The sequence below is a fragment of the Humulus lupulus genome, chromosome 1 (assembly GCF_963169125.1).
Source record: "Humulus lupulus chromosome 1, drHumLupu1.1, whole genome shotgun sequence".
Classification (NCBI taxonomy): domain Eukaryota; kingdom Viridiplantae; phylum Streptophyta; class Magnoliopsida; order Rosales; family Cannabaceae; genus Humulus; species Humulus lupulus.
The window spans coordinates 216,984,430-217,005,278 of record NC_084793.1 but is presented as its reverse complement, the minus strand read 5'-3'; positions in this window follow the sequence as shown (position 1 = coordinate 217,005,278).

Sequence of the window (20,849 nt, the reverse complement as noted above, 5' to 3'; positions counted from 1 at the left end):
ATGAGGTAAAAATGACCTTATTTTCAAGTCCTTATTTTTTCCAAACTTTGACAGTTAATAACTTTCAAACCGTTCAATATTTTCTTACCAAATTTTACAGTGGAATAATAGGTTATTCCTGTAATATGTCCACAAAATTTTAGAAAAAACTGGGTTCATTTTCCCTATACAGTGGCTCTCCAAACTTGGTTCCGAAAATAAGAATACAAAAAAAACAGTTTTTTACCTAAACTTTGAAATAGCATAACTTACTCATTTCTAAACATTTTTTTTGTGTTTCAAAAGCTCAATTTTATTTACTCAATCTCAACAACATCACAGTACAATTAAATTTTACAAAAACAATATACAGTGGCTGCTTGACCCCTTGGAAGTCACAGCTCAAAACATGTTTTGTTTTAGGGTATCCTACAAAACCCTTGGGGGTTTTGGTTCCCATTTTCAAAAATCAATACACATGCATCATGAAAATTATTAAACAACTACCATAACCTTATTACATCATCAACAAGAAACTCTAAGCATTAGATATACAAAATAATGCTTAAAACTGAAAACCCTACAACAAAATCATCAAAAGTAAACTTTTTACCTTTTTGGTGTTCTTGCTTAGGGTTTGGACCTTCCTATAAGCTTTGACTCCTTCAAAACCTTTCAAAAACCCTAAAAAACTTCCCCCAACAACATAGTCAATTATCTATTTGAAACTCTATGCTTAAAACTTTACAAAAGCCTAGATTAGTGAAAGTTTACCTTAGGGAAAATACTTCCTAGACAAAGACTTAGCCTCAAAGTTTCCTTGGTGTTCTTGGGCTTGAAAAATGTAGAGAACAATTTGAGAGGTCTTAAAAAAAGATGATAGTGAATGAGGGATGGAGAGTGATCGGTTCTTAGTGTGGGAATTGCTCACAATACTCTTCAAAATATCACAAGGTACTTGAGTGCTTTTCTACCCACTTGCCCACTTGACCTCTTAATTAAATGGCATTTAAATTTTATAAAATTTGGGTTCACACCACTCTAAAACACCACATGGCCGGCCAACCCTTGCTATATATATGATCATTTCAATTTTTTTTATTTTTTTATAAAGGTTATTAATGTTTCATAAGAAGAAAAGTCCAAATTGGCTTTTGACACCTTTTTCACTCTTATTAAGTTTTAATCACCAAACTTAACATTAATTAATTAAATTAAATGTCTCTCACATTTAATTTAATTAATCACATAATAAAATTTAACCTAAGGTCCATTCATGGAATAAAATTCCCCGTTTCGGCAAAATTAGGCATTTAGCACAAAATGCCTTAAAATTTCCATTTTCTTTTAGGTTTATTATTTTTGACCAAACTTTAACTTTTATGAATGTATTTTATGCCCAAAATATAATTTCCATGATTTTTCGTTTTATTTTCCGAGATTTTTACCCGATCAGGGTTTTTGTGTCGGTCCAGGACCGAAAGTCTTATCTTGACTTTTAAAATCACAAAATTCATACTTTGGCTAGCAATAACTCATGGAATACTTACAAACAAAAATATAATATTATTTAAAATAATTTTCTTAACCCGGGGGAAAAATCCCGACCCGAGTCGTTTAAAGGTACCAAAAAACGTAGGACGTTACATAAAGGCTGTCTTAGGAATATCTTCTCCCTTTACCTTGAGTTGATGATACCCGGACCGTAAATCAATCTTTGAAAATAAAGTCACGCCTCGGAGTTGATCAAATAAGTCGTCGATCCGGGGTAGCGGGTATTTGTTCTTAATTGTTACCTTGTTCAGCTCGTGATAGTCTATGCACATCTGCATGCTCCCATCCTTTTTCTTCACGAATAGCACCGGTGCTCCCCATGGTGAATGGCTCGGCCTAATAAAACCCAAGTCTAGGAGTTCTTGCAGCTGCGTCTTTAACTCCTTGAGTTCCGTAGGTGCCATTCGGTATGGTGCCTTAGAGATAGGCTCGGTGCCCAGTACTACTTCTATCGTGAAGTCAATTTCCCGAGTTGGCGGCAATCCTGGCAAGTCATCGGGAAATACTTCTGGGAATTCTTTTACAATACGGACGTCTCCAACCATAAGTGGTGTCTCCTTTACCACATTCGTGATGCTAGCTAAGAACACTTGACATCCTTTTTCCATCATTCTTTGAGCTTTGAGAGATGATACTAACGGGGTGCGTAATCCTGAAGCTTGTCCCATGAAGCATAGTTTCTGGCCGTCAGGAGTCTCGAACATCACTTTCTTGCATTTGCAGTCGATGGTTGCGCCATGCCGTGCTAGCTAGTCCATGCCTAGTATTACGTCAAAGTCCTTGATCACCAGTTCTATCAAGTCTCCTTCTAGTTCTACGTCCCCAATCTTGATCGATACGCCTCGTACTATCCGTGATGATAGAACTACTTTGCCCGAAGGCAACTCGGTTACAAACCTAGTTCTAAATCTTTCACAAGGTTTGTCTAGTTTTTCTATCATTCCTAACGAGATATACGAATGAGTGGCTCCCGAATCAAATAATACAGAGCATATTTTATTGAGGATAGAAACCTGACCTGTGACCACCTTATTGCTAGCATTAGCCTCTCCTTGGGTTAAGGTAAAAACTCTAGCAGGAACCATCTTGTCATCTTTCTTTCCTTCTGGCTTGCGCTGAGGACAATCTCTTTTCTGGTGTCCTTCCTGACCACAGTTAAAATATTCCTTGGTGTTTGTGTGGCGTTCTCCAGGATGTTTCTTCTGACACTAGCACATGGCAGGTATTCCACATAACCCAGCCTATTTCCCCCATTATTTGTTCGTGCCCTCTAATCGCTGTCAGATTGCTTGTTATCAGGATGCCTTCTCTTCTGACCATTACTATTGTTGCCGGAATGATTGTTGTTGTTCCGACTGATCTGAGGTTGACCCTACTGTCTAGGCTCAGGCTTACTGGCTTCCTCTTTACTTACATTAGCTTGCAACCTCTCTACTTCTATTGTCGTCTCTAGAACGTCGGCATACGTAGTATTCCCTGGGTTTGCTTGCTTAACCCCCATCTCGATCTTCTGTCGAAGTCCTCTAACAAACTTGTTCACCCTCAGAAAATCGGATGGAACCATCTCAGATGCGAACTTAGCTAAGCGGTCGAACTGACGAGCATACTCTGCCATTGATAAACTACCTTGCTTCAAGTTGGCGAACTCCTCAACTCTCAAAGCAAGTACTGCCAAATTATAATACTTCTTGTGGAACAACTCCAAAAATCGAGTCCATGTCATGGTGGCAACATCATGCGATTGCTGGACCAAGTCCCGCCATATCCTGGCATCCTTTTTGAGTAAAGACGAGACGCAGGATATACGGTCCGCATTATTGAGATTCACGTGGGTCAGAATTGGCTCCACATTCCTTAGCCACTCTTCTACTTCAAAGGGGTCTGTAGTCCCTTCAAAGTTTGGAGTGTGGTGCTTGCGAAACCTCTCATACACTACCTCCATGTGCTGTACTGGATACGTCGCGTAGTTCGCCACTGGCCATCCCCCATATGGACCAACTTGTTGGGGTGCTGAGGCCATTTGTTGTGGCTACGGCTGAGGCTGAGGCGGAGGCTGAGTCTGGGGCCAAGCCTATTGTCGCTGCTGCTGCAAAAGTTCCTCGACTTGTTGTCGCAGTCTGGTGATCTTCGCAGTATTGTCAGCTGGCGGTGCTGGTGCGTTGCGGCTAGCAGTAGCACGCACTCCCCTTTTGCGAACTGGAGGGGCTTCATTGTTCGCTGGAACAGCCTTGGTGGCGTTTCCGTTGGTGCGTGCAGATCTTCGGAGCGACATCGCAGCAGAGTTCTAATAGTTGAAAGAAACATGTTAGAACTTTGCCTAATAGGCTCTAAGGCAAAAACTTATTCTAAAACAAACATATCTCGGACTTATTGATTATGACTTCTTATGAAAAATTATATAAGTCTTATTTATTATTAGAGTGGGTTTCTATACTTAGAAAAACAAGCCATCTTTATTTTCTAAGTCTGTTTCTATCATCCTATATGACTTAATTCTCAGGCTCGAAACTCATCTTTGTTCCAAAGTTAACCATATTGAGGGAGGGTTGGGATCAGTAAAATCGTTCCCACTACTATGGCCCCCTAACTCTCAATATAGAAACTTGGTTCATTGATTTGTATCCACCCTCACCAAACTTAGTCATTATTTATTTTATTTATTATTTATTATGATTGCGAAATAAAAATCAAACTCATACATGATAACAAAATAACATGATATTAATTTGGAAAAGAGTTTTTCACTTATTACAACCATAAAAAAAACAATAAATAAAACAAATAATGAAAACTAACTATTCTAAAAATCAAGATCTCCTACATCCGATCCTTCATCTAGCATATCATCATCTAGCTCTTCATTATCTTCATTATCATGTGCCTCAAAATTTCCTCTAGGAAGGTTCGTAAAAATCCTATGTTTTTGCTCATTTGTAAACTGAAATTCTGATTTTGCAGTGAACCTAACTAAGAGAAAGTAATATCGCATTGCTTCTGGCAGTTCGTCTTCATCATCCATTGTTTCCCATATTTCCTCTAAGGCTGCAATTACGGGATGAAAATCTCTAAATAGTCTAATTACTAAAATGTATTGTTTCGTTGCTCTCATCATGATTTGCTTAGACTCTTGAAGGTGACCTATTTCTTTGTGGAACAAAAGCAGTCTTCGAGTGTTTCTCTTTAGTGCTCCTACGGTGTTTCTTGGTTCTCTTATTCTTTTTAAAGCCTTAATGGCTCGGATATCCTCATTGGTTAATGCTCCGTTCATACTTAACTGAAAACATAAATGCTAAAATCGTTAGCTATACATATAAGCAAAATAACTATAACTTAAATACTTACTTGGCGGTCAGATTCGGAGCTTTGAGTGTGTGTATCGAGGAGAACTTCATGCGAATGAACCGTTGCTCTGATACCAACTGTAATGACCCAACTACTATAGACTTTGGACCATTAATGACTACTATACATAGACACTAATTTGTAAAGTACTTACAAGTGAAATAATCATAACTTCATTAAAACATGAAAAAAAACAAGTGTTAAACTGCATAAAATTTAAAGTAGGATATGGGATCCCATTTTTTTTTAAAGAAAAACATAACATAATTCTAAATAAATGGATTACATAATAAAGTACGGAAAATACATATAAAATTTAAAGAGACTTCATCCTCGAATTGTACTCTCGGTCCATCGATTCCATCCTGCCTCAATACACATCCCCAAGCTTCCAAGAACCTTTCCCGCCACCAAAGCTATTTTCATGCACATATAAACATAAAGGTGTGAGCCTAATTCCCAGCAAGGAAAACCTAACACGTAAACCATATACATAAAATTCATAATGCAACATAAAACATATCATAAACATATGTCACACATACTATAATGGCCATTATTACTTAGGGTCCCATAAACTAAACAAGTCATATGCCCATTAGATTTGTGGGGCTTGCTAGCTAAGCAAGTCATATGCCCATAAATTTATTGGGGCTTGTTAGTTGTACAGGTCATATGCCCTAGTCTACAAACATAAATAACACACAAATCATAAGTTAACATAACACATAAATCATAAAATAACATATGGCATAACACATAATATCCTTTCCTCTTTTCCTTACCAAAAATATCGGGATATGAGAACAGGTTTGGGACCTTGGAGCACTCCTAAAAACCATCAATGAAAGGGTGAGTATACTAAAGAAAAAGGAATGAAAAGAATGGACGAACTATACTATCAAGAATATACTTACCAAAAACCTTATGTTCAAGATCTTAGATTTCCTATCCAAGAATAAAGAATAAAGCTAGGATGCTGAGTAGAAAATTATAAGAACTTAAGGAAAACAATACCAAAATGAACTAGAGTTTGGAATACCTTGAATGCTTATATGACCGATCTAAACCTTGAACCGAAATGTGCTATAAACCTTACTTCCCAAGTGTTTGGTAAGCTTATAATCCCCAACCCAAGTGTTTAAGCACTTAAAAATAACCTAGCAGCTTGCAGCCTCTGAACTTAGCTTGATGACTGAATAAATGGCTGGGTACTAGGTCCTATTTATAGAGTTCAAGAATGAAAAGATCTTCATTTAACTTGAATAAAATAATGGCTTTTTAAGTGAAAAACATTTGAATTATCGCTCAGCAGAGGCTGAAGACTCGGTCAGAAAGATGCTGGACTTATCAAGAGGTTAAAGATTAAAACGATAATGTTTTCAAAAACATTCAAAAATATACCAAAGGAGCCGATATATCACCCCTTGTAGGCGATATATCGCCTGGGCCAGCATGCCCGAGGCTCGTCAAGGTGATCGTGCAAAGTTACAATTTTTTTGTATCCCCGTACTGCAATATATCGCCCCCTATAGCTGCGATATATCGGCATACACTGAATATTTAAAGACGAAATTGCACAATTTCAGCTTAATTTGAATTGAGTAAACAGCCTTGACTAAGTCCTCTAACGTTTTCAAAGCTGCTGACAGACCCTAGGATATTCAAATATTAATCATAATAAACTTATTCCTCTAAAATACTTAATTAATTAAACATACACATGACAAGTGTTACTTTCTTATTGGGTCTATCTAAACCTTATAATATAATAAATATCACCATCAATATCAGTCATATTAATCAAACCTTAGGTTAAAATTAATATTCTTAAACTATAGGTTAAACTTAGAAAATCTACAAGTGTTACTATGACTGTCCAATTAAATCCCGGTCTGAACCAAAGTCCACAGTCATAAAAATAGTACTACTATTACTATTATACTACTGTCTAACTAGCTAAGTAAAGTTTCTTGGACTCTACAGATTTGGGGTCAAAAATTGCAAATCTAGTTTGACACGGTCGACCGACATGCACTAGTCAGTCGACTGACTTTCGATAAGATTTTCGGGAAATCATGATTTAGTAATTTGGGCATAACTTTTTACTCGGGTATCAGAATTGGACTTTTTTTATATGGTTGGAAAGCTTATTAAAATAATTAAAATTTATGTAAAATTCTAACTCTAGTTTGGAATCCGTAAATTGTAAAAGTTTGAGATAATGTATTGTCTTGTTGAGTTGTGGGAAAAAGGACAGTAAGGAGTTGTAGTTGATTGGATTCCAAGTGGATGGTTTAGGGCCTTAGTAATTAAGGTTTGTAGGATTTTCTAAAGGTTGTTAGGAGTCCTAGAAAGTATAATAAAGATTGTATAAGTCTAATACGATGTATGGTCTCTAAGTTTAAGCTTGTATGTTGTTTAGCTTAGGACTTGCAAAAGGATACTTGAATGGAACACGGAACGTGTTTTAGGGCACTGCTGGACTTGAGGTAAGAAGAGTGTTCACTGTAACACAGGGTGTGCATTGAGGGAACAAATTATAGGTATATGTGAATTAATTATGTACATGTATGGTTAAAGTTATAATTTTGTCGTGTACGTTATGACTTTATTAATATTGCATGTTATGCACGTTGTTGTATGCTTAAATTGATATGGGTGTGAATATACTTAAGCAAAGTTGTTATGACCTATGTTTATGTTATGATATTGTTTGGTGTTTGGTAAAATTTTGGGCAAGGTAGTTATCAGAACAGGTAAGGTGTCCGAGGTCGTGGAGGTTTAGGGTGGGACGCCACTCGTACCTATAAACTATCAACACTTCCTTATGTTGTTTGGTTGATGTATGCTTGTGTGACATGCTTACATTATGAAAATGCATGTGTATAATATGATACAATGCATGCTTATGTTTCTCGTGCTTAGTAGCACACTTGACGAGGATAGCACTGGTTTATGGCCAGTATGACATCGTTAATACGTGTCATGAATGTATGGTTAGATGCTATGAAACAATATGATTGTGAAATGATTATAATTTGATATGGTATTCTATGGTATGTTAAGTTATGTTATGAGAATGATACGGTACGATAGAAATTATTATTGATCTCTATAAGTTGAGGTATAGATTATGAGTAGTCCATGAATCAGGTTTTCATAGTTTGAACCAGGTTATATTTTATGTTTATGTTTGGTGCTTGGGCTTTGGGGTTGTGACCTACATAGCTCTTCTTGTCGGACGTTAGATCACGGGTACTCTATGTTGCAGGTAAGATCAAAAGCACTGTAGATGAGGCGATGAGTTTGGAGCAGGCTCGGTTCGATGTGTGCATGTCGTGAATTATTGACCTGGGGGTCAAGGGGTTACTACTTTTTCATTATTGTTTTAAAAGTCTTTAACCTTTTGTTTTATGTTGTTTCTTAAACACATATTTTTACTTACGCCAGACATGTAAAACAAGTGTTATTTTAAATATCGTGATCTCGAGTTGCATGTGTTTGCAAAAGGTGTTAATTCATGTTAGTTTCTATAAAAGTTTTGTTTTTCTTAAAGAGATTCACGTAAACATTAATTTAATTAAATATGGAGTATTTAGTAAATTAATGGGTTTTAAGTTGGGTCGTTACATTTGGTATCAGAGAAATGGTTTTAATGTTAATGTAGACCCTCACGATATGCACATGAAGACCGAGAAGACTCGACTAATTGCACCTAAGTTTTAGTTCTTAAGTTTGTTGTTTTTCTTTTATGCTTTGCTACTGTTTCTCAACAAAGATTTAGTAAGGGTAGACTCAATAAGTTGTTTGTTTTATGATGGTCTGAGTTAGTGTGATTGGAAGGAAAAAGTGAGAAATATTGGCTATTGTGATTAGGAAATAGGGTTGAGTGGCGTGGTGTTTAACGTGTCACGTTGCGTTAAACGCGTCACGTTATGTTTAGCGCATCGCTCTATATTCAATAACCTGTGCTATGTTTTATTTTAGGCATGACTGTGATTGTTTGATAGAGAGATGTTGTATAAGTTACTAAGATAAGAAGTTATGCTCTATAACTGGGATGTTATAGTTAAGCTTAAATTCAAAACGATATAAGGATACAAGTATAGTGTCCAAATGACGCGTCGTCACGATATTGTTATGGGTAGCAAGTGTATGAGTGATTAGACTTTACAAGATTGATCTAAGGATAAGGATTTTGATGGTTTATGAGATTTAGTTTGATTATGTACATGAGAAATGATAAGAAAAGTACAAGGCAACTAATTTTCTCGTTATTGAGTTAATGGTCTACGGCAATTCACTATGGTAGACTGGGGATGGATAATAAGAAAATCTTTTTTATAGTAACTCATTGTCTTTGGCTTGGGAGTTAGTAAGAGATGACTTGTAAGTATTTAATGAATAAAATGCTTCAGGTGACTTAAGAGGAAGTTAGGCGTGTGTATTGTGTTGTGAGGCCACTAGGTTCCCCGTTGACCAAAATGGTTGGAGGATGGGCGTAATCCTTTACCATTTATGGTTTGTTCTAGTATGTGTGTCATATGTGTTATATATAGTTTTGCATGTATGCTTATTGTTGATGTACCACTAGCTTTTGTGTAGTTAGTTGGTAGATTCTTTTGTATGTTTGATTGTTGGTTGTGAACAATTTATGAAGTCATGTTGTGTTCGATTCAACATGTCTTGGTTAAGAGGAGTTAGCCAAAGGAGGCAGAGAAGGCGATTATTTAACTATTCTTGACAAAGAAGGGATGTTGTTGCTGATGAAAGGATGAACCATCTAAGGTGAGATACTCCTCGGGCAAAGGTAGAACATGGTCAGAATGCCCTTAATATTATCCTGGCCACAAGGACTATTGAATGTCATTCGTTACAATTTTATATTCAATGATCTCCAACATTTGAGGAGTCAAGATGTTGGGAGATGAGGGACTAGTTGGCTAGATGGAAACCATGAAGTAATGATAAAAGGACTAGTCGATAAGTAAAAAGAAATCCTAATCGCGCTTACGATTGGCACAAAGGTTTTATTTGTAAAGGATGCTAGCACACGCTTTGATACAGCACGAAAAGCGGATGGGAATCCCACAAGTACTTGGTATAAGTACGTGGAATTTAAGAAGTAATATTTATCAAGCTCGAAGCTTTAGTTGGAAGGTTTCCAAAGTAAGTAGGATGAACTCATCGAGAATGACTACCAGAGTTGGTTGACTTAAGACGGGCAGTGAGCCAAGAATCGTAGAGGATTTGGTTGCGATAAAGAACAAGTTACCAATTAAGTTTTGTTTTGCAGGTGAGGCTAAAAACTAGGATGTGGAGGAAATGATGGCGTGGAAAAAATAATACACTATTATGGACAACAAGAATTTATGAGAACAAATATGAATTGAAAAGTCATTGACGATCAAGCAAAGATCGAATGTGATGGGAGGCAGTGGAAAGTATCCTATAATGATTGTAATTCTTCAAATTAAAGGAGTTCGTGCGGTAAGAAGCGAGACAACCAATTAATGAAGAAGGATATTAAGTATGAAAGAGGTTTGAGCACCTCTATTGAAACACTCACTAAATTGGAGACTACAGACAACCACATGCAAATGAAGTAGACTAGACAAGGACAACAATAGATTGGTACAGGAGGAGAGATCATCACACAAAGCACAACGTAGTGTGCTCATGATTGATACAACCACACGAAGGATGCTGAAGAAATGGAGGTGTCACTTTTTCACATGGCATGACAGAGGCTATGAACGTATGGAAGGATTGCATGAGATCATCAAGATCTCACTTTGATGACAAGGATATGAGGAACACATAATCAAGAGGACCAAACAAGAACAAAGGAGCGTACGATATGGATGCAGGAGCAATGAACAAGAAGTTTTAGGGAGATGAGTTATGGATTAAGACTGTAGTAACTGTAGCTATTTTGGAGGAAGCTGAGGCAATAGTACACTGAAACTATGATAAGGTGAAAGGAACTATGATTACAAGAAAGGACAAAGGTGTTAGCAAACCATGATATATGAAGAACATATTTTAGAAATAGTTATACTTGGATAGTATGGAAATTTAGGACAAACTAATTGGACAAAGATGCAGGTAGTTTATGGATATGATGGAAAATATTTTCAAGATATTAAGACACTCTATACTTGTAACAAAGGATTGAAACTCAATGTGGAGAAGGAACTTGATTATGAGTAATATGTAGAAATGTTACAACTGAAGAAAGTATTAAAGTAAGGTCAATAAGGAAGAGGGGTATGGATTCAAGGTAACAACATTTGTTAGTGGTAATAATAGATTGGTTTACATAATAAAGTGATTTATTTCTCTAGAAAGATGATCGTGATGAATTGATCTCAAAATCAGAAACAAAGGAAAAAATATTGAAGCTTTACAGATTGCGGATTTTGGATAGGATCTTTGAAAGATTTAAGACTGTCTTCAAGAATATCAGAGCCTTATAGCTATAAAGATAAAGAGCGACATAGACCCTTATTATTTGATGAAAAGATAAGTGAAGGATAAACTCGCGTTTTGAGGAACACGATACGAAGTCAGTTTTGGATTGTACTGGATTATAATGTATGTTTAAAAAAAATTTATGCTACTTCTCATTCGATTGGACACATCTAAAGCAAGGAATTCAAAAGGGTCAAAAGTAAATGACTACTTCTGAGGGTTAATAAAAAAGCCAAATACACAGATAACGTACTTGGATGAATACAATTGAATTAATTAATTGATAAATTGAGAACATGCAGTAAATATTTCTATAAACATCTTTAAAGAAATCTATTATAAGGACAAGCTGAAAGTTGAAATAAGATGGGCATTATGAGCCTGAAGTGTTACTGATGGGGATTAGTTATTATTCGATGTTAGAGGATGCTTATGATGGAATATATAGAAATATGTATTAGATATGTTGCATTGTTGCATTATCAAATTGTTAAGAGAATTGGATTCAAAAGAATATACATTGCAAATCAATACGGATACTAGACAAAGAGGCGAGTATGAAGTGTATACGTAAATGTGATGAATAAGAAGAAGCTATGGAGAAAGCGTTAAGGATTGGAAATATGACAATAGTTTTACAAGCATGTAGTAAAACAAGTATGGATGGGTTACTACTGGAACAGACCGAAAAATGGCACGAATATCAAGAGGCAAATCAGTTGGAAATTAAGGAAGAAAAAAGTGATAAAGTGAACAGAAGTGGATTGAAGGGTGGTGTAAACCCAACAATGCATCTGGGTATATGTTGGTTATAATTGGATGTGGCTACAAGACTTAGCCATGATATATCGTGATGATCTTGAGTAGTCGGGATCAGTTATAATGGAAAGTCCTATGGAATTTTGAGGGGACAAGCAAAAATTGAGTTGTTAGCTACTCTCGAGGATGAGAGAATCTTAAGATGTTATGGCGTAAGAATTTTGAGGAATTTTTTTTCCTCTAGAGGATAGCTGTAAAATATGCTTTTCCATCTTGTGGGTATTTTGGTAATTTTTCTTGTGAGGGAAATTTGGTAATTTATGTTGATCCATATGTAATTTTTTTTATTATTTCATGAAAATATGTGATTTATTCGATGATTATGATATATGTATGTATGGCAATGGCAGAAAACGGTTCCTTCAAATATTAGGTGCATAAGTTCTAAAAATATTGTAAATTAGGGATTAAAGTATAATTATGAATAATGTGGTAGAGATTGTAATGTCCATAAGTTAAAACTATTGGTTTAAGAGGAAATTACTAAAAAGGGTTTAATGAATTAACAAAAAGGCTTAGATAGGTTAAGATGGTAATATTGTTGGGGTTTTAGCCCTTAAAGTGTATATTTGTATGAACCATTATTGTTAATTAAATAAAGTTAATGTTTTGCACTCATATTTGTATTTAATTATACATGCCATTTATCATGACGATCCAATATTATTTATTTGGTCTTGAATTAAGTATATGTGTAATTATATATATACAAGATGATTTAATTCAAGATGATAATATAAAAATTGTTCGAAATCGCTAAACAAAGTGGGAGTTTTATTTAATAAAGATTATGAGTATGGTCTATCTTTTATTTAAGACATAACATTTTATCCAGACTGTTAAGTGTAGTGACACAAAGAGAAAGAGGTAAGGTATACAATATAGATTGTATTGTATCGCGACACGATGAAAGAAAGAACTTCTGTTAAAATATAGAAGTTCAACATTCATCAATCGATGGTCGTTTGAGACTTGACCTCAATCTTGAAGTGAGTAATGAAATCATATTTGTGCTATAATGACTTTTGACTTATCCGGTAAGGTTCAATATTCCTACAACCGAATTCCTGATATCTTGGAGTCATAGACTGCAAGTGGCTGGGAACATATTTCACAGATGTGGATGCCAAAAATCCACAAGGAAAAATATGTGATCCCACATTGAAATGAGTAAGGGTCTGTGAACATGAAAGAATTGACCCAAAGAGCAACACAAGCTAAGTTATAGAGTTCGGGCTAGCCTAAAGCCTAAGGCCTTAATGCTAATATAAGGATGGGCCTCGTTGTACAAGATAACCTCTGTGGATGCCAAAACAAAACGTAACACCCCCTCGAGGTAGTCCCAGGAGACCACGGGTCAAATGATGGAACCTTCGATCCTCACAATCTTGGCTGCATCCTAGACATGTGCACACTGCACACATGCAAGACCCTCCGTCTCATGCATGTGCTCTAGTTGCATTGCGCTACGCGAAGCCATGACCCCTGTCTCACGAGTCTCGCGCTTGTGCACCATGCTGCACCACGCCTTGCAAAGCCATGGCCCCGCTCGCGAGAGACTCCATCTCACGCATGTGCAAAATGTTGCACTGTGAAATTGGGATAATTTCCCAAGAAATATTTAAAGTAGAGTTCATCCTTGACGGCCTTGTGTATGGAGGCATCTCGCTATGTGAAAAGATACTTGCCTAGATGCTGCCAAGTGAAGCTAACGTTAAAGAGGGCCTCGCTATGTATGGCCCGACTTGCCTAAAATGCGAAGGCACAAGGCTCGAGTACACTCAAACATCTGCACGCGTAGTCACTTGCAAAGGACGCCTTGCAAAGAAGAACTGAAGAGAGACACTCATAAGGCTTCCTGTACGTCATACGGAGAGGTCTCTAGACGACGCCGCCTCGACGAGCCTCCCGCACGCGCCTAAGGACCCATGTACGAGTCCCCTAAGAGATCACCCTCGCTATGCGAAGCCAAGCAGATGGGAGCGGCTTATGCGAGAAGCAGCTGTGTGGGGCTTTGAGCCAAATTTGACTTAGTGCAAGGCCTGTGGGGAGGAAGATGCTTTGAGCTATGAGGCTGAGTAAGTGAAGGAGGCACCTTGCTATGCGAGGCACTGCTTGCCCAGATGCTAAACTCTGTCATTACTGGAACCACATGCCTAGATGCCTTTCTGTGCGAGGCCCCATTCTCAAAACCCCATGACTTGAGGGCGATACGCAACAAGGGCACACTACCTAAGGCCCACTTCTTAGAAGTGCCTCAACATTGAAACTTGGTAAAGGAATTCCCTTCTACGTTAACGAAGAGCCCACATTATTCTCTAACACTCAGCAGAATATGAGGAAGATTTGAGGGAAATTGTTCCTTGAAGATGAAAGATGGACCATCAGTTACAAGGCATGCATATGAGTACGGAATATAAAACTATAAAGGTGGCGAATGCATGATTTTGACATTTGTGTCCGGCATGTAGTGGCGACACAAATGAGTACGTGAAGTTGTGGCACGTTCAACATGCCTCTGACCAAGTACGAGAGCCGACACCACTACGTACTACACCACTACCCTGACAATGTACCTACGTACATCACCACTACCCTAATAATGTACCTATGTACGTTCATGTCCCCTGGGACCACCATGTATCAAGGGCCACTAGATCCCAACTATAAATAGACTTCTGCCCCTTAGATTGGGAGGTTGGAAAATTTATTGTATACTCAAGCTATTAAGCAATATACAAGTTTTTACTGCATTTTTATCTGCATTTATCTTTTCACAAGTCCATTCTAAATTCTCACTTAGTTAATATCTTACTAAACTTTGTGTTTTCTGACCTAACATAGTTGACGAGTTCTCAACGTCAACAATTTGGCGGCGTCTATGGGAAGAACAACTAACAAATAGTAGGTCTGCCATTAATTTTGGTAAAAAACATGCCAAGGCGTTCAAAACACCTACAAAACCACCAAGAAGCGGAGGTTCACCTAGACGGAACCCAGCTAAGGGTGTCCATGAGGGATCCTCTCTCGCCGATGAAGGGGGGTGCGACGGATCTACTAGAGACAATGGCGAGGAGGAAGAAGTTCTGTCCCCTGCCATTCATCATACACCGGACCCTGTAGCGCATGCCACTGCTCCAACAAAGGGTTGTAAAACTCACCCTCCGCCATGACCACAGGTGGCCCCAAGTCCGAACCATCAGGACCCGAGTCCCCCCAAACAAAGACATGGTAAATGCCAACGAGTACACTCAGTGAGTTCAAGTTCCCGATATCATCACTACGAAGAGGAGATACGTGACCTACACTTGAAAAAGCAAAGCTTGCAGGCCACTATGGAGAACATCCAAGGGGTATTCAATGACCTATTACACGAAAACTCTGATGTTCCCCTCTCTAGGCATAAAGAGAGGTAGCATATATGAGGAGAAACCACCGTGCCCGTTGACGGTGGAAAAATGCAAATCTCCGCTTTTCATACCCCCCGCCCAGGATGCAAGAAAGTTCTACACCAATGGAGAAACTTGTTGTGAACCCCACCTACGGAAGATGCGAACCCAAGGCAGCCTCCAAAAGAGCTTCACCCGACATGAGGGATAAACTTAACCAGAGAGGGTCCGAGGTAAAAACCACACCCCCTACAACTCGCTGATGGACACAACCAAAGAAAGGGTTCACCCTAAGAACCCGTGAGACTTCTTAAATAGTAAGATGAAGGACTCAAACACTGAAATGCAAAACCCTCGAAACAAGATCTCTACTGCACCTAGGGGGCACAAATATGACGAAGAATTTGACCATGATTCACCCTTCATAAGGGAGATCCAAGTTGAACAACTCCCCACCAGCTTTAAAGAGCCTCGCATGACTCCATACGAGGGTACTACGGACCCAAAGTATCACTTAGACTCCTTCAATAACTTGATGAGGTTAAGGGGGGTCAACAGCAAAGAAAAGTGCCATTGCTTTGTTACACTCAAAGGAGTTGCGTACAAGTGGTTCAAGAGGTTAAGGCCAGGAACAATCAGGTCATGGCAAGAGTTCTCTGATGAACTCCTTCAGCAACACCACGTGGTCCGTGACTATGTTGTGCCGAGTACAATCCTTGCTAATATAAAACAAGGCAAGAGTGAAAGCCTGAAGAGCTATATCCACAGATTCAACATGGAAGCAACTAAGATGGGAAGTGCGACTAGAGCAGAGCTCAAGATTGCAATCACAACCGGAGTTCATCCTAGAAGCAAGTTATGGGGTAACATGCTCAAGAGAGAGGTTACAAACTTAGATGACTTCTTCAAAAGAGCACATAAGTATATACATGTGGAAGAGGGCCATAGGAACTTGCATGTTGAGGGAAGCAAACCTTCTTCCAATCACCCCTCTACCAATACATCTGAAGATTCTATTTAGAAGAGAATGTCATGAAAGAGGAGTCGCTGATCAAATTGAAAATTAGAAAAGGACTACAAAAAGGCTTCAAAGAAGAAGCTAGTAGGATTCATCAAATCATCGCAATCGGCCCCCATAAAGATCCAAATAAGTCGCCTAGCAAATTCTAGAGATCTGGAATTGTCAAACCATATCCAAGAGAACGAAAAACAAAGTACTTGGTAAGAAAGATCCGACAAACCCCTTAGGAGGTATTAGACCCGACCTCAACAGGCACCTAGCCATGTGCAAAATAGGTGCCTAACCTTGCAAGCCTGAATAGGCACCTAGCCATGTGCAAAATAGGTGCCTAACCTCGCGAACCTCAACAAGCACCTAGCTATGTGCAAAGTAGGAGCCTAGCCACGCGATCCTCAATAGGTGCTTCGCCAAGTGTGAAACAGGCGTCTAGCCTTGTGACATATATATATAATTACTTATAATATATATATGTGAGAGCAGTGAACCTTATGAGACAACATTTGAATCTATAAGGACTAGCTATGCTTATATAATCTAAAAAAAACAGTCAAAAGGTCCTTCAAAAGTGACCTCTTCACGAACAAACCCATCCTGCAAAGGCACCATGTCGTAGAAGACGAAAACGGAGCCCAAAGAGATCCCCAAGTCTAGATTGACTAGGTCGCCTTACCAAGGGAAAAAGGGCCTTGAAAATAGTTGTTCGCACAGTTTCAGAAAAGACCATCTCCCTATAAGGGTCCTGACCCGAGGGGAGATCACCTCAAAAACCAAAAAAGGATCTCAAAGAGGATGCTTATGAAAAAGGTTTCAAAGAAGACGCTTATGAAAAAGGTCTCAAAGAAGACGCTTGCAAAAATAGTACTATGCATAATGACAAGAAGGACGCTTCTCGTACAAAATGAAACGCGCGCGCAAAATATATAAAAGGATAGCGAGAACCCAAAGGGTCAACATATCCTTAAAAGTAGTCAAGGTGCACCGACAAACATGAATCACACGCAGTGAAAAGGTCCCAAAGGGAACCCTTTCAAAATAAAGCTATTGGCACTATGACCATGAGGAATTGCATAAGCTCCTCACAAAAAAAAATGGCTTCTCAAAGTCTCACATTGATGAGAGAAAGAGAAAGGGATTTACACTTCCCTTATACTTGTGTGAGCATATAAAATTATCTTGTGAATTGGTACATCTGAAAGAGTTGTGAGATAAGAAGTCCTTGTGTCATAGGCTCATGGAAAAATGCCCTCGTTATGTGAGGCCGCAATTCAGTAGGCTTCAAGTGGAATGCGCCCTCAATGAGAGAGGCTCTCGCTATGAGAGATGCTCCCGCAATGCGATGCCTTTGTGTGTTCACCTCCAAGCTTAGATATGTTTGCGTCTCACAAAACGAGACGCATCTCAATATTCCAAGTATGAATGATGGAAATCCTCCCTCGAGCTTGGCTCCCAATTGAGTTTGCCATCTACCTTAGACATTCCTCGTAACACCACTAGAGTACAGTAAGTGCAGTGTCATAATAAGTCTACAAGGGCGCCTAAAGACCTCTTATAGACTGGGGGGCAAGTGTGGATGCCAAAAATCCACAAGGAAAAATATGTAATCCTACATTGAAATGAGTAAGGGTCTGCGAACATGAAAGAATGGACCCAAAGAGCAACGCAAGCTAAGTTATCGAGTTCGGACTAGCCTAGAGCCAAGGCCTTAATGCTCATATAAGGATGGGCCTCATTATGCAAGATAACCTCTGTGGATGTCAAAAGAAAACGTAACACACCCCTGAGGTAGTGCCAGGAGACAACGGGTCAAATGATGGAACCTTTGATCCTCACAATCTTGGCTGCATCCTAGACATGCCCACACCGCGCACATGCAAGACCCTCCATCTCGCGCATGTGCTCCAGATGCATCGCGCTTCGCGAAGCCACGACCCCCGTCTTGCAAGTCTCACGCATGTGGACCATTCTGCACCATGCCTCGCGAAGCCATGGCCCCCCTCGTGAGACACTCCATCTTGTGCATGTGCACCATGTTGTACTGTGAATGTGGGATAATTTCCCAAGAAATACTTAAAGTAGAGTTCATCCTTGAAGGCCTTGTGTATGGAGGCATCTCACTATGCGAAAAGCAACTTGCCCAGACACTGCCAAGTGAGGCTAATGTCAAAGAGGGACTCGCTATGCAGGCCCGACCTACCTAAAATGCGAAGGCGCAAGGCTCTAGTACACTCAAACACCTGCACGCGGAGTCGCTTGCCAAGGACGCCTTGCTAAGAAGACCCAAAGCAAGACCCTCATAAGGCTTCCCATACGTCACGCGAAGAGCTCTCCACACGAAGAAACCTCAATGAGCCTCCCGCGCACGTCTAAGGACCCATGTATGGGTCCCTTGAGAGGTCGGACGAGAGAGCGCTGTGCAAGGCCTTGAGCCTCGTTCGACTTGGCGCAAGGCCCGCGAGGAGGAAGTCGCTTTGAGTTATGAGGATGAGTAAGTGAAGGAGGTGCCTCGCTATGCCAAGCGATGCATGCCCAGATGCTAAACTCTGTCATTGCTGGAACCACATGCCTAGATGCCTTGCTGTGCAAGGCCCCATTCTCAGAACCCCATGATGCGAGGTCGATACGCGACAAGAGCTCACTACCTATGGCCCACTTCTTAGAAGTGCCTCAACATGGAAACTTGGTAAAGGAGTTCCCTTCTACGTTAACGAAGATCCCACACTATTCTCTAACACTCAGCAGAATATAAGGAAGATTGGAGGGAAATTGTACCTTGAAGATGAAAGATGGACCATCAGGTACAAGGCATGCATATGAGTACGAATTATACAACTATAAAGGTGGAAAATGCATGATTCTGACATCTATGTCCAACATGTAGTGGCGACACGAATGAGTACGTTAAGTGGTGGCACGTTCTGCATGCCCTTGACCAAGTATGAGAGCCGACACTACTACGTACTACACCACTACCCTGACAATGTACCTACGTACATCATCACTACCCTGATAATGTACCTATGTACATTCATGTGCCCTGGGACCACCATGTATCAAGGGCCACTAGAGCCCAACTATAAAAAGACTTCAATCCCTTCATATTGGGGGGTTCGAAAATTCATTGTATACTCAAGCTATTAAGAAATATACGAGTTTTTACTCCATTGTTGATCTGCATTTATCTTTCCTCATGTCTATTCTAAATTCTCACTTAGTTAATATCTTACTAAAATTTGTGTTTTTCGACCTAACATAGTTGACGAGTTCTCACCGCAGATATGGAATTTGGTCATTACTTAAAAGAAATAGATTAGTAGTTCCTTTTAGTGTTGATTCGGGACTTGAACATAGAGCGTTCAATTTCTGTTAGAGAACATAAATTTCATTCTATAATTAAATTTATAGAATAATTTTCATTAGAGAATGAATGGAACTAATTCATAAAGACATAATTAGAGAGGTTAACGGACATTAAGACCTAGCTTTAATTATGAACAACCAATAGAGGGTTATAACTCATGCAATGACTAAATCAATGGATGACTTTTTAGTTATAGCTTCTAATAATATAGGACTGTAGTTTTGAGAGTTCAAATATGAATTTCTAGTGGAATAATATATAGTTAATAAATTAATCAATGGAATTACGAGTTAGTGAAATTAATTAAATTATAGGAGTTTAGAACTACGGGTCCATATTGTCCTCGTACTAGCTCAATAACATAGAGAAAAGATTTCGGTATTACAAGGAAATATTTTATAATATTAAGGTATTATTTTTAATATCACAAATTAACATTATTTGTGAAATAATATTTAATGGCAAAAAAATTTGTAGCGTCTCAGAATTTTGCTTAGCTAGATAGTAGTAGCTTATGCTATAGTATTTTAGTTTTCCTGGTTATTGGCTCAAGCTGGAATTTAGTTAGAAACTCATAGAGGTAGTTTTATAAGTTTAGCCTATAGTTTAGAAATATTAATTTTAATATAAGGTTTGATTAATATAGCTGGTCCTAGAAATGATATTTATTATAACCTAGGGTTTAAATAGAATAATTAAGAATGTGACACTTGTCACATGTATGTTTATTAAGAATTTAATGATTTTAGATGAATAATTTAATAAAGGATAAACCTAGGAAGTCTAGAACCTTCCCTCAGCTGTTAGGATCACGTTTTACTAAGTCAAAGTGGTTTAAACAAATTAAAAAAGTGTTGAAAGTGTGCAAAAACGTGTTTGATATTTCAGCGTATGCCGATATATCACAGTT